General features: G+C 44.8%; 1 pseudogene across 1 annotated transcript in view; it reads left to right on the forward strand.

The window, feature by feature from the left end:
• LOC309976337 (very-long-chain 3-oxoacyl-CoA reductase-B-like) overlaps positions 1–13,582 on the forward strand; it is a 29,639-nt pseudogene extending 16,057 nt beyond the window's left edge. The window contains exon 11 of the transcript in view: positions 13,514–13,582. The product of the transcript in view is annotated as a very-long-chain 3-oxoacyl-CoA reductase-B-like (transcript). The remainder of the gene's footprint in view (positions 1–13,513) is intronic.
• Positions 13,583–14,101: the final 519 nt, after the last annotated feature.

Consider the following 14,101-nt stretch of genomic DNA (forward strand, 5'->3'; position numbering starts at 1 on the left):
GTGGGATCTTCCCAGACCAGGGCTTGAACCCGTGTCCCCTGCATTGGCAGGCAGATTCTTAACCACTGCGCCACCAGGGGAGCCCTCTTTAACCCTCTTTAATCTGCATCCATTGCTCATCTTTTCCTTGTGCTGTGCGACATTAACATTTTTGAAGCAGAAATATTTTGAAGTTGAAAAACACAATAAGTTTTATGGAAGAGAGATTGATGAGAGGAATAAGATCTTATGCAGTTGAGGCAGTGTCGAGAAGGTCCAGAAAGGGGAGTTAGGGGATCAGTGGAAAATACCAGTCAGCCTTCTGGAAGCAGTAGTGCAGGTGGACAAGTCAGAGCTTTCAGGAAAATCTGGGAAGTTGTATATCCAGCTGCTAGAGTGGTATCACGAAGGACAGCTGGTGAGGAAGTCTGTGGAAGGCATCTGGTCGTGGGCCTGGGGTCACTGTTGGTCAGCAGGGCAGAAAGTTGAGAGGAGATGAGCAGAGTTTGGGGGAAACAAGGTCCCTGTGCTTTTTCATCTCTCTTTCTCTACACTGAACGGGAGAGTGAGAGCAAGCTGGAACCCACTGGCACATCTGTGTGGGTAGAACAATGACCATATGTGGGTAGAACAATGAGCAGGCTTCACTTCTTCCTTTATATTTTCATGCAATTTGCTCTTTCAGCCAACTCTAACCTAGTACCATACAGGGAAGAGGGAGTCTAAGAAAGAGGGGTCCTCCTTAGCCCAGTTGACACAGTACAAAACCACCACAAAAGTGTGCCCTGTTTTCTCTATTTCAAAAGAGTTTTTCTGAGATTGGTACTCCTCCCTTAATTGTCTGGAAGATTTCACCAGTAAGACCATCTGGGCCGGGGCTTCCCTGGTGGTACAGTGGTTAAGAATCCGCCTGCCAGTGCAGGGGACATGGGTTTGAGCCCTGGTCCAGGAAGATCCCACATGCCATGGAACAACTAAGCCCGTGCGCCACAACTGCTGAGCCTGTGCTCTAGAGCCCGCGAGCCACAACTACTGAGCTCGTGTGCCACAACTCCTGAAGCCCGCACGCCTAGAGCCCGTGCTCTGCAACAAGAAAAGCCACTGCAATGAGAAGCCCGCGCACCGCAACAAAGAATAGCCCCCCCGCCACAACTAGAGAAAGCCTGCGTGAAGCAGCGAAGACCCAATGCACCCAAAAATAAATAAATTAAATAAATTAATTTAAAAAAAAACATCTGGGCCTGGATTTTTGTGGTTAAAGTTTTAAATTGTGGGTTAAATTTCTTTGATAGATATAGGACTATTCAGATTTTCTATTTCTTCTTGGGTCAGTTGTGGTAAGTTTTTTTTTTCAAATAATTTTTCCACTTCATCAAAATGTTCAAATGTATTGATATGAACTGGTTCATAATATCCTCTTATTACCCCTTTCATGCTTGTAGGATCTATAGTGATGTCTCATTTTGAGTCCTGATATTGGTAATTTTTCTCTTTTGTTTTTCTTCATTGGTCTTGATAGGGATTTATTGATTGTATTGAGCTTTCAAATAGACAGCTTTTGGCTTGTTGACTTTTATATTGTATATTTGTTTTCTATTTTGTTGATTTCTGCTCTTATCTATATTATTTTATTTTCTACTCTGTTTTAAATTTGTTTTTCTTTCTCTACCTTCTTAGATCTTTGATTTTTAAATTTTACTTTTCTGATACATACATTAAAGCTATACGTTTCCCTCTAAACATAATGCTTACAGTATCCATAAATTTTGCTATGTTACGTTTTTACTGTCATTCAGTTAAAAATGATTCCTTATTCCCATTTTAATTTCTTCTTTGACTCATGGGTTATTCAGAAATATGTTGCTTAATTTCCAAACAGAGATATTCTAGTTCTCTAACTACTGTAGTGCTCTAATTTAATTCAAAAGTGATTGGAGAGCCCAGAATATAGTCTATTTTGTGATGCCCTTCTTTATCACTGATAACTTTCCTTGCTTTGAAGTCTGCTGTGTCTGAAATTAATATAGTATATATTATAAAAATAATAGATCTGTTGGCAAAAAATTCCCTCAATTTTGGCTTGTTGCGGGAAGTCCTTATTTCTCTTCCTTTTTTTTTTTTTTTTTTTTTTGCGGTATGCGGGCCTCTCACTGTTGTGGCCTCTCCCGTTGCGGAGCACAGGCTCCGGACGCGTAGGCTCAGCGGCCATGGCTCACGGGCCCAGCCACTCCACGGCACGTGGGATCTTCCCGGATCAGGGCACGAACCCGCGTCCCCTGCATCGGCAGGCGGACTCTCAACCACTGCGCCACCAGGGAAGCCCCCTGCCTTGTAATTTTTTCTTGATAGCCAGACATGATGTGCTGGGTAAAAGGAACTAAATAGACCTTAAGCAATGTGGTGGTGAGGTGTAGGTCGGGGCGGCAGGGGAAGAATTCTACAATCCTATGATTGGTCTCAGTCTTTTGGTGAGTTTATGCCTCTAGACTATGAACTTCACAAGTGTTTTTAATTTTTTTCTCCCTCTTAAGTGGGAGAGTATGACTAGTGTGGGCTGGAGTTGGGTATTCCCCTTCCCCAGGTGAGTTAAGCTCTGATAATACCCCAGCAGGTTAGGATCTGGTTAATTAGTTCTCCCTGGGGCAGGCCTTGTTAGGAAGAACAGAGAGCTCTGATGAATTTCAAAATGGTCCTTTTTCCCCTCCGCCTAAAGCACAAGGGGATTTGTCTCTAGTATTTACTGTGGGAACCAGCTTGAGCTCCTGGAGGTAAATCTCACAAAATTGTGGGGGGCCCTCCTGTGACTGGGTACCCCTGGAGTTTTTTTTTTTTAATTAATTAATTTATTTATTTTTGCGGTACGCGGGCTTCTTTCACTGTGTGGCCTCTCCCGTTGCGGAGCACAGGCTCCGGACGCGCAGGCTCAGCGGCCATGACTCACGGGCCCAGCCGCTCCGCAGCATGTGGGATCTTCCCGGACCGGAGCACGAACCCGCATCCCCTGCATCAGCAGGCGGACTCTCCACCACTGTGCCACCAGGGAAGTCCCTATTTATTTTATTTATTTTTATTTTTGGCTGCGTTGGGTCTTCGTTGATGTGCTTGGGCTTTCTCTAGTTGCGGCGAGCGAGGGCTACTCTTTGTTGTGGTGCGCGGGCTTCTTACTGCGGTGGCTTCTCATTGCAGAACACGGGCTCTAGGCAATCAGGCTTCAGTAGTTGTGGCTCGCGGGCTCTAGAGCACAGGCTCAGTAGTTGTGGCACACGGGCTTAGTTGCTCCACGGCATGTGGGATCTTCCTGGACCAGAGCTTGAACCCATGTCTCCTGCACTGGCAGGCAGATTCTTAACCACTGCGCCACCAGGGAATTGCCCCCCCCCCCTTCCTGGTGTTTTTAACTCTCAGAGTTGCCCACACTGAGCCTCCAGATTCATCAATTACAGCTCTGGTTTTCCTACCCTGGCACTGGTTCCCGCAGCAGTTTCTGCCCATGAGTCTCTGCTCTGGTAAGTTTTTATTCTCTGTATTCACCTGTTGGGTCTCTCCAGTCTTGGGGGCAGTGGTTTGCCCTGTGTCCTCACCTCTCTTAAGGATCCTAGAAGTGGTGATTTTTCAGTCTGTTCAGCTTTTTCCTTGTTAAGATGGAGTGGTGACTTCCAAGCTCCTTGCATGTGAAGCTGGAAAACAGAAGCTACCTAAAGGGCCATATATGCTTGAAAAGAATGTACATTCTGCAGTAGCTGGATGTAGTGTTCTATATGCTTCAGTTAGTTCAAGCTGATTAATTGCATTCTTCAAATCTATATTCCTTATGACAGAGTTTTTGCTTGTTCTATCGGTTACTGCATGAAGCATGTTAAAATGTTTAGCTATGATTGTGGATTTGTCTACGTCTCCTTTTAGTTCTGTTAACTTTTGCTTTATGATTTTGTAGATATTAGGTGCATGCAAGTTTAGGATTGTTACATGTTCCTAAAAACCCATTTAAAACTATGAAATGTCCCTCTTCAACTCTTGGGATACTTCTATCTAAAGTCTGCTTTGTCTGATATTAATATGGCCACACCGGCTTGCTTTCTTTGGGTTAGTATTAGCATTGTATCTATTCTCCCTTTATTTTACTCTAAATCCATCTGTGATTTTATATTTAAAGTGTATTTCTAATAAAGAGTACTTAGTAGGATCTCCTTTTCTCTCAAGTCTGACAATATTTTCCTTTAATTGGAGTGTTTATTTTCATTTACATTTAATATATTTGGTGATATAGTTGTGTTAAAGATTACTGTGTTAGTTATCTGTTGCTGTGTAACAAATCACCCCCAAATTTACTGGCTTAAAACAACAGCAGTCATTGATTATCTCTCAGTTTCTGTGGGTTAAGAATTCATGAGTGGCTCGTCTGTATGATAGTTCAAAATTTTCTACATCCTTGCCAACACTTGTTTTTTGTTGTTTTTTTAATTTATTTTTTAAATTTATTTTTTATTTATTTATTTTTGGCTATGTTGGGTGTTCGTTGCTGCACGTGGGCTTTCTCTAGTTGCAGCGAGCGGGGGCTACTCTTCGTTGCAGTGCGCAGGCTTCTCATTGCGGTGGCTTCTCTTGTTGTGGAGCACAGGCTCTAGGCGCGCGGGCTTCAGTAGTTGTGGCACGTGGGCTCAGTAGTTGCGGCTCGTGGGCTCTAGAGCGCAGGCTCAGTAGTTGTGGCGCACTGGCTGAGTTGCTCCGCGGCACCTGGGATCTTCGCAGACCAGGGCTCGAACCTGTGTCCCCTGCATTGGCAGGCAGATTCTTAACCACTGCGCCACCAGGGAAGCCCTGCCAACACTGGTTATTATCTGTCTTTTTTATTGTTGCCATCCTAATGGGTTGAAGTGGTATCTCATTGTGGTTTTGATTTGCATTTTCCTAATGACTAATGATCTTGAGTATCTTTTCACGGGCTTATTGGACACTTGTAATTGGACACTTGAGAAATGTCTACTCAGATCCTTTGCCCATTTTAAAATTGGGTCGTCTTTTTATTATTGTTTTGAAAGAGTTAATTACGTATTCTAGATACAAGCCCTTTATCAGATCTATGATTTGCAAATATTTTCTTTCATTCTGTGAGTTGTCTTTTCACTTTCAATTTTAAAGAAGTCTAACTTATCTATTTTTCCTTTTGTTCACCTTGCTTTTAAAAGGTTGCTACCACTGGTATAGACTTCTGGGTTAACAGTTTGTTTTCTTTCAGTGCTTTAAACATGTCATTCTCTTGTTTTTTGGCGTCTGTTATGGGTTGAATTGAGTCGCCCAAAAAAAGATGTGTGGACATCCTCATCCCTAGAATGCAACCTTATTTGGAAATAGTGTGTTGCCAATGTAATTAGTTAAGATGGGGTCATAATGGGAAAAGGTGGACCTCTGATCCAGTATGACTGGTGTCCTTATAAGACGGCCATGCAAAGACAGAGACACAGGGAGAGTGCCATGTGAAAAGGAAGGCAGAGATGGGAGTTCTGCAGCTGCAAGCCAAGGAGTGTCCAGGGCTGTCAGAAGCTAGAAAGGAAGGATTGCCCTAGAGAGCAGGACGCTGCTGACACTTTGATTTTGGACTTTTAGCCTTCAGAATGATGAGACAATACATTCTTGTTTTAAACCATCTAATTTGTGGTACTTACGGCAACCCTAGAAAACTAATACAGCTACATAGTTTCTATTGAATAGTCAGACACACTCAGAAATTGATGTCTTTTTTAAAAATTTATGGAAGCATAGTTGATTAACAATGTTGTGTTAGTTACGCTGTACAGCAAAGTGATTCCGTTTTATATGTATATATTCTTTTTCGTATGATTTTCCATTATGGTTTATCACAGGATATTGAATATAGTTCCCTGTGCTTTACAGTAGGACCTTGTAGTTTATTCATTCTGTATATAATAGTTTGCATCTGCTAATCCCCAACTCCCAATCCATCCCTTCCCCCACCCCTTGGCAACCACAGTTCTGTTCCGTATGTCTGTGAGTCTGTTTCTGTTCTGTAGATAAGTTCATTTGTGTCATATTTTAGATTCCACATATAAGTGATATATGGCATTTGTCTTTCTCTTTCTGACTTACTTTACTTAGTATGATAATCTCTAGGTCCATCCATGTTGCTGCAAATGGCAAAATTTCATTCTTTTTATGGCTGAGTAGTATTCCATTTTATATGTATCTAATACCACATCTTTACCCGTTCATCCATTGATGGCCACTTAGGTTGCTTCCGTCTCTTGGCAGTTGTAACTAATTGTAACTAATCTACTGTGAACATTGGGGTGCATGTATCTTTTCAAATTAGTGCTTTTAGTGGTTTTTTTTGGATATATACCCAGGAGTGGAATTGCTGGGTCACATGGTAGTTCTGTTTTTAGTTTTTGGAGGCAGCTGCATACTGTTTTCCACAGTGGCTGCATCAGTTTACATTCCCACCAGCAGTGTAGGAGGGTTCCCTTCAAAAAAGCTTCTTTAGAAATTGCTTCTGCGTTCACGTTCTCTCTTGTCTCCTTATGCTACTCCAGTTATACCCGTAACAGACCATTTAACAGTGACCCGCATGTCTCACGCGCCTCCTTTGTTTTTGACTTCCGTTCTTTTGTCTTGGAGCTTCATTATGAATGATTCCTGTTGACCTGTCTTCAAGTTTACTGTTCTTTCCTTCTGTTAGCAGTAGTCTGCTGTTAAATCCATCAAATGAGTTCTTTTAAAATTAACATTATAGAAGTATAATACACGTATGATAAAAATGCTCACACTACCCTTGTTTGGTTCACTGAGTTCTGCAAAATATCTGCCCTTCCATAATCACCATACAAATCAAGGTACAGAGTGTTTTTATTATCCTCCTTCCAGCCAATCTTCCTTAACTCCTCCAGGCAATCAGAACTCTGATTTAGGTTATGATTGATTAGCTTTGCCTATGCTAGAGTTTATATAAATGAAATAACATCACGTGTACACTTTTAGGGCTGGCGTCTTTCTTTCAGCATAATGGTTTTGGATTGACCCATGATGTTGCATGGATATGTCCTGTTCCTTTTTATTGGGTGGTATTCCTTTGTATGAATATACTGCAGTTTGTTTCTGTTCACCTATTAATGAACATTTGAGTTATTTCCAATTTTTTGATTTTATGAACAAAGCTTCTATGAACATTTGTGTAAAGTCTTTTTAAAGATATATATTTATATTTCTTTTGGACAAATACCCAGGAGAATTCTGAATCATAGGGTAAATGTATATTCAACTTGACAAGAAACTCCCAGTCTGTTTTACAAAGTGCGGGTACTATTTTAGACTCCCTTCGATACTGTGTGAGAGTTCTGTGAGTTCAATACTATGAGAGCTGTAGCTGCCCCATACTTTTCCAGTGTTCGGTATTGTCAGTCTTTTAAAATTTTAGCCTTTCTAGAAGATGTGTAGTGATATCTCTTTGTGGCATTAATTTGAATTTCCCTGGTAATCGTAGATGTTGAATATCTTTATATGTTTGTTGGCCATTAATATATCTTATTTTGAGAAGTGTTCAAGTCTTTTGCCCATTTTAAAGTTGGATTTTAAAAAATCTTTTCATTATTAAGTTGTAAAGATACTTTATATATTCTGAATTCAGCTGATTTGGTAGAAAACATAATTACACATATTTTCTCCCAGGTTCTGGCTTACAGTTTCATTTTCTTAACTTTGTCTTCTGAAGGACAGAAGTTTTCAATTTTGATGTAGTCCCCTTTATCTTTTTTTTTTCCTTTTATGGTTAGTGCTTTTAGTGTCTTGTCTAAAAGCCTTGGTCTCCGCCAAGTTCGTGAAGATTTTCTCCATTTTTTTCTAGAAGTTTTATAGTTTTAGCATTTATATTTAGGTCTATGATTCATTTGAGGTAATTTTTGTGTGCATTGTGAGTTAGCTTCGGTTTTGTTCATGCAAATGTCCAGTTGTTTCAGCACCGTTTATTGAAAAGACTATCTTTTCCTCTCCTTGAATTACACTACGTATTTATAGAAAATCAACTTTGGGTCTATATTTGCACCTCTGTTCTGTTTGTATGATATATTTCCTTACACCAGTACCACACTGTCTTGATTACTGTAGCTTTAAAAAACATTTTATTGAAGTATAGTTGATTTACAATGTTATAAATATATATTCTTGGGCTTACCTGGTGGCGCAGTGGTTAAGAATCCGCCTGCCAATGCAGGGGACCCAGGTTCGAGCCCTGGTCCGGGAAGATCACACATGCCGCGAAGCAACTAAGCCCGTGTGCCACAACTACTGAGCCCTCGTGCTGCAACTGCTGAAGCCCGCGCGCCTAGAGCCAGTGCTCCACAGCAAGAGAAGCCACCGCAATGAGAAGCCCGCGCACCGCAACTAAGAGTAGCCCCCGCTCGCCGCAACTAGAGAAAGCCCACGCACAGCAACGAAGACCCAACGCAACCAAAAATAAATAAATAAAAATTTTTTTAAAAGTCATGCCAAAAACTGAAGAAAACGTTTGCAACACATATATTTAATGAAAACCTTGTCTCCAGGATATATGAAGAACTCAATAATTAATTAAAAGACAAAACACCACAACAAAAAACAGGCAAAAGCCTTGGACACTTAACAAAAGAAGATATATGAATAGCCAGTAGGCTCGTGAAAAGGTGTTCAATATTTTTAAACATTATGAAAATTCAAATTAAAACCACAATGAAATGCCACTACACACCTGCTAGAATAGTTAAAATTTTAAAAGACTCTCAATATCAAGTGTTGACAAGTACAAAGAATAACACCTTCCTGGTGCTACACGGGAAATAGCCCAAACGTCCATCCATAATAGAATGGATAGATAAATTCTGACAAGTTACTACCATGAAATCCCACAGAGTAATGAGAATGAGCAAAGTACCACCTTCACAACAAAGCGGTTGAATCTCTCAAATGCAATGCTGAGTGAAAGAAGATAGAAACCAGAGTCGCTGGAATGTATGATTCCAACGATATAAAGTTCATAAACTGGCAAAAGTAATCGATGGTGTTGGAACCAGGATAGTGGTTACCTTTGGGGGGCAGAAGTGGTTGGAAGAGGGTTTAAGGGGGAAAGGTCTATGCCTTGACCCATTTTGGTTACATAGATTCACTCTGAAAATTCATTGAGCTTTGCACTAATGATCAGTGTGCCTTTCTGTAAAATCCAAAGAGGATAGTTTTATAAATCAGAAAGTGGTAGCCTTTCTTCCTCCAATCCTATTCCCCAGAGGTAGCCATGGATACAAATTGGGTAGTGTCTTTATCCAGTTAAAAATATATTTACTGAGCTGTCTCCACTGTCCCTCACTTTGCATTTTTCACGTAACAGTGTATCTTGGAGGATGTGGCATATCAGAACTGTGAAGAGCTGCCTCCAATCTTTTATCAGTTACGTTGTATTCCATTGCGGGGAGACCCAGTATAAACAGTCAGCTGTTGACTGTTTTCCATATTAGCCACTTTGAGCAGTGTAGCAGTGTCCATTTTGCACCTGTGTGAGTATTGCAAAGGGATGCATTCTTAGAAGTGGGGTTTCTGAGTTCAAGGATATGAGCATTTTAAATTTCCCTTTGAAAACCGCTCCATGTATAACAAAGTGCTTTAGGCGAGACTATAAGGAAATGTGGGAGAGCTATTGATACCATTTTCCGCCTCAGGGCCTCTGGGATCTTGTGAACTGCAAGATGATATCTGTGTTCCAGGTGAAGGTTGAATCTCAGAGCAGATGCTTCTTCCTCCAAGAAGCCCTCCCTGATTCCCAGACAGGGTCAGAGAATTCTTGGGCTTCCCCAGCTGCCTGAGCTCCCCACGTCTAGTCCTGACCACTCTGAATGATAGATGTGTCTCACCACACACACACACCCCCGACTTGTCAGTTCCATAAGAGCAGGGCCAAAGCTGTTGAAGTCACCACAGTGTCCGCAGCACCACCCTGCACAAGGTTGGGCACAGAGGATGAACTCGGATGGATGGATGGATGGAATTTATAGGACTAGAGAGAGTGGAGACTCAGAGCGGACGGGACTCAGCTCCCAGGGGCTCAGAGAGGGGGGTAGAGACTTGAGGATTGGGAGGGGGGCTTCCAGAAGGGGACAGGGTCTCAAGGAGAGAGATAGAGACTCAGAGAAGGGTGACATCTCAGGGATAGGCATGGGAACTCAGAGAGGTGACTGGGGCTTAGAGACAGGAGTTAAAGCTGGCGAGGACCACGGATGCTCCGATAGGGGGTGCAAGTTGCAGAAGGCCAGGGAGCTGAGGCGCCAAGGCAGGGTGCGGGCTCGGTAAGTTCCCTCCTTTGTCCTCCTCCTTTTGCAGACAGCGAGACCCAGGCTTGTCTCCTCAAGCTTGACACCTGCTCAGATCTGGAGGGCTGGGGAGGGGCCCAGGGGCTTTGCTGGGGCAGCACTGGACGCCGTTGATCTCTCCCCTACACCTCAGGGGCGTCTTCCACACTGTTCATCAGAGAGGCATTGGGCTGAAAAGGAGGGTCCCCACCCTCTCTGGGCAGGGATGGAGGGGAGGGGGCGGGAAGCCCCAGGGCAGTGTGGATCCTGACCCCTGGTGCCTCTCCTTGCCCAGAATTTCCCGCCCAGGTGGCTTTTGGTCCTGGCTGCAATTTCACGTTTAGATGGAGTTGAATTATCCTGATCCCAGTTGACTCAAGCCCAGTTCGAGGAGAGGGCATGGCCACCGGGAGGCTCCCTGCCTCCCTTTCCATCTGGACCGTGGCCATGGACAGTCGCCTCCCCATCTGGCTTCATCTTTCTCCCCAGTGATGGGGCCGCTCAGCCGCTTCCTGGTTGTGTGACCAGGGTGACCGTCAGAGCCTTGGGGACCTCATCAGTGCACCAGGGAAAATAACACCATCCACCTCACGAGGGTTGACGGGGATAGGACCAGGCAGTGAGGCACAGGGTACAGTGAGTTAGGAGCACGTTTGTCCTGGCACGCAGCGGGGCTGGCAGACAGTGGCCAAGAGCTCTTGGAGTCTATCTGATTGGGGTTCAGATTCCAGCCACTGCCTCTAACATACTGTCCTAACCTTCTGAGCCTGCTTCCTGTCTGACAGAAACAGTCCCTTCTCCCAGGGCCAGGGGGATGGTGCCGTGAGATGTTCTGCATCTCAGACACACTCAGGGAACCCCTTGCACAGAACAGGTACCCAGTAAACAGTTGCCGCCCTGCCCCAATCCCACAGCCAGAAATCACCTCCGTCTGAATCCAAACAGTGAGTATTTTACAAGCGCTGTCTCTGGGTTAGGATCTGAGCCAAACGCCTCACACACAGCCTCCTCGCTGAGCGCTCCCAGCCCACTCGCTTGGCAGCGGGGCTGTTGTCAGAGCCTGGGGTGAGCAGGAGGGGTCCCGCCCCTGGCACTCGTTGGATGGTGACTTTAGCTGCACTCCTGCCCCCATCTGGGCCTCTGTCTCCAAACCTGCAGGTTTGTTGAGCGAATCCTCGGGAGCATCAACTGTCAGGAGTCTCTCCCCCATTTTACAAACATGGAAACTGAGGGAGTTCCCTGGTTGCCTAGTGGTTAGGACTCCAGGCTTTCACTGCCGTGGCCTTGGTTCAGTCCCTGGTTGGGGAACGGAGATCCCGCAAGCCGTGCAGCGAGGCCAAAAAAAAAAAAAGAAAAAAAGTGGAAACTGAGGCTCAGGGTAAGGTCAGAGCTTCTCAGGGGACCAAGAAAATGTTTGTAATCTAGAAAAAACGTGGAGCACAATGTTCATAACCAAAAAGTAAAGAACGCCTAAATGTCCGTCAGCGGATACATGGGTAAGTAAAATGTGCTGCATCCAGACAGTGGAATGTTATCTGCCGATAAAAAGAAATGATACACTGACACGTGCTACAACATGATGAACCTTGAAAATATTATGCAGAGTGAAGGAAGACAGACCCCAAAGATCACTTATTTATTCACAATAGGCAAGGTACAGAAACAACCCAAATGTCCGGCAGCAGATGAACGGATAAAGAAAGTGTTGTATAGCCCATACGGCAGAATATTATGCCGCGTTTACAAAGAAGGAAATCCTCCCATTTGTGACAATATGTTTGAACCTGGAAGCCATTACGTGAAGTGAAATAAGCCTGTCACAAAAGGACAAATTCTGCCTGATGCCGCTCACGTGAGGTATTCAAAATACTCAGACTCTGGGGGTGGGGGAGGGATGGATTGGGAGTTTGGGGTTCGCAGGTACAAACTACTATATAAAACAGATAAACAGCAAGGTCCTCCCGTAGAGCACAGGGAACTCTAGTCAATATCCTGTGATCAACCATAATGGAAAAGAATATGAAAAAGAACGTCTATATATGTTTTGCTGTGCAGCAGAAATGAACACAACATTGTAAATCAACTATATACGTCAATAAAAAATAATAAAAAATTAAAATACTCAGATTTGTCAAAGTAGAGAACAGATGGGATGGGATGGGGAAGTCCAAAGATCTGCTGTACAACATTGTGCCAGTAGTTAACACTCCTGTATTGTGCACTTAGAAATGTGTTAAGAGGGTAGATCTTATGTTGTGCTCTTAACACACACACACACACACACACACACACACACACACACACACACACAAGACCACGTATTCTGTGATCCCATTTATACGAAATGTCCAGAACAGGCAAATCTACGGAGAGAAAAAGTAGGCCAGTGGTCACCAGGGCCTGAGAGGCATAGAGGGGTTGGGTTGATGGTTAAGGGGTGCAGGGTTTCTTTGCGGGGGTGCTGAAAAGTTTCTAAAATTGACTGCAGGGGTGATTGCACTGAATTGTGCACTTCAAATGGATGAATTGTCTGCTGTGTAAATTATATTTCAATACAGGCATTTTTAAGCGGGGCATCCAAATCTGAAAAGAACCCGGCCAAACCAAGGTGAATACATCTTTAATTAAATACGTACAAAATGTTCATTCCTCAACTCCTCTCTTGTATATCAATGACGTTGAAAGTGTCATTTTAGGACGTCAAGTGAGGTGCCTATATCCTCTGGGCATCTCACTTTGTCTTGGGCAAAGAGAGGTTAAGCAGTTCCTCAGAGAGGGACGGGAACTACAGCCCAGAGAGGCTCAGCTTCCTATCCGGCGTCACACAGCCCTGGAGCTCCAAGAGTCCCGAGTCCCCACCTTCAAACGTGAGTTCAAATGTGCGTGAGGTTTCCAACCGCAGCTTCCACGCTGACCCCTGGCTGCCTCCTCCTTCCGACTTCGCAGGAAAAAAGAAAAAGCCATGCCATGTGCGTGAGGTTTCCAACCGCAGCTTCCACGCTGACCCCTGGCTGCCTCCTCCTTCCGACTTCGCAGGGAGAAAAAAAAAAAGCCACGCCAGGAAGCATCCATCACAGGCTGTCCAGCTGGGGGGAGGGGCAGGGGTCAGCGAGGAGGCGACCTCAAGGGCTCCGTGGGGACCAGGATCCGGCAGGGCTGGGGGTGAGAGGCTGGAATTTCTCCCACCCTGACATTTTCCTGCGTCAACCCAGGAGGGCGCCCTGGATGCCGCCAGCCCTGCCCCCAACCTCCTTCCTCTCTGGATACAGTTTCCCGGCTAAGGATGAGGGGGGCGGGGGGGGGGGGCTTGCCAAGGTGGAACCACTAGGCCCAGGAAAGAAGGCACTTTGGGGTTGACAAAATGAGGGACGCTGGCTCAGAGAGGCCAAGGGCCTGCTGTGGAGTCACGCAGCCTCGGGAACTTGGTGTAAACAGGGCGGCCCGGCTGCTCCTGCATTGCAGGCCCTGCCTCAGCCACCACTGCCCTGCCCAAGAGTTGGACCCTAGCCCGGCCTTGGGCGTGTGAGAAGCCCTTGGCCCTGGTCCCTGCCCCGGGTCCTTCCTCCCCCCCACACACTGGGGACTCAGCCCTTCCTTGTGTTAAATAGAAACCTCTTTATTCTAAGTATCGTACGTTCCTTAATACATTGGATTGAGGCCAGACCTTGAGGTGAGGGGAAAGGGGGGGCCTGGGATATTTCTGTAGAGCCTTCCAAAACACCACCCACCACTCACGGGGCTGGGGAGGTGGTGCTGGGAACGGGCTTCATGGCCTCGGGCAAGTCCTTGCTCCTTCGGGC

The sequence above is a fragment of the Leucopleurus acutus genome (genome assembly GCF_964270905.1).
Source record: "Leucopleurus acutus genome assembly, chromosome: 20".
Lineage (NCBI taxonomy): Eukaryota > Metazoa > Chordata > Mammalia > Artiodactyla > Delphinidae > Leucopleurus > Leucopleurus acutus.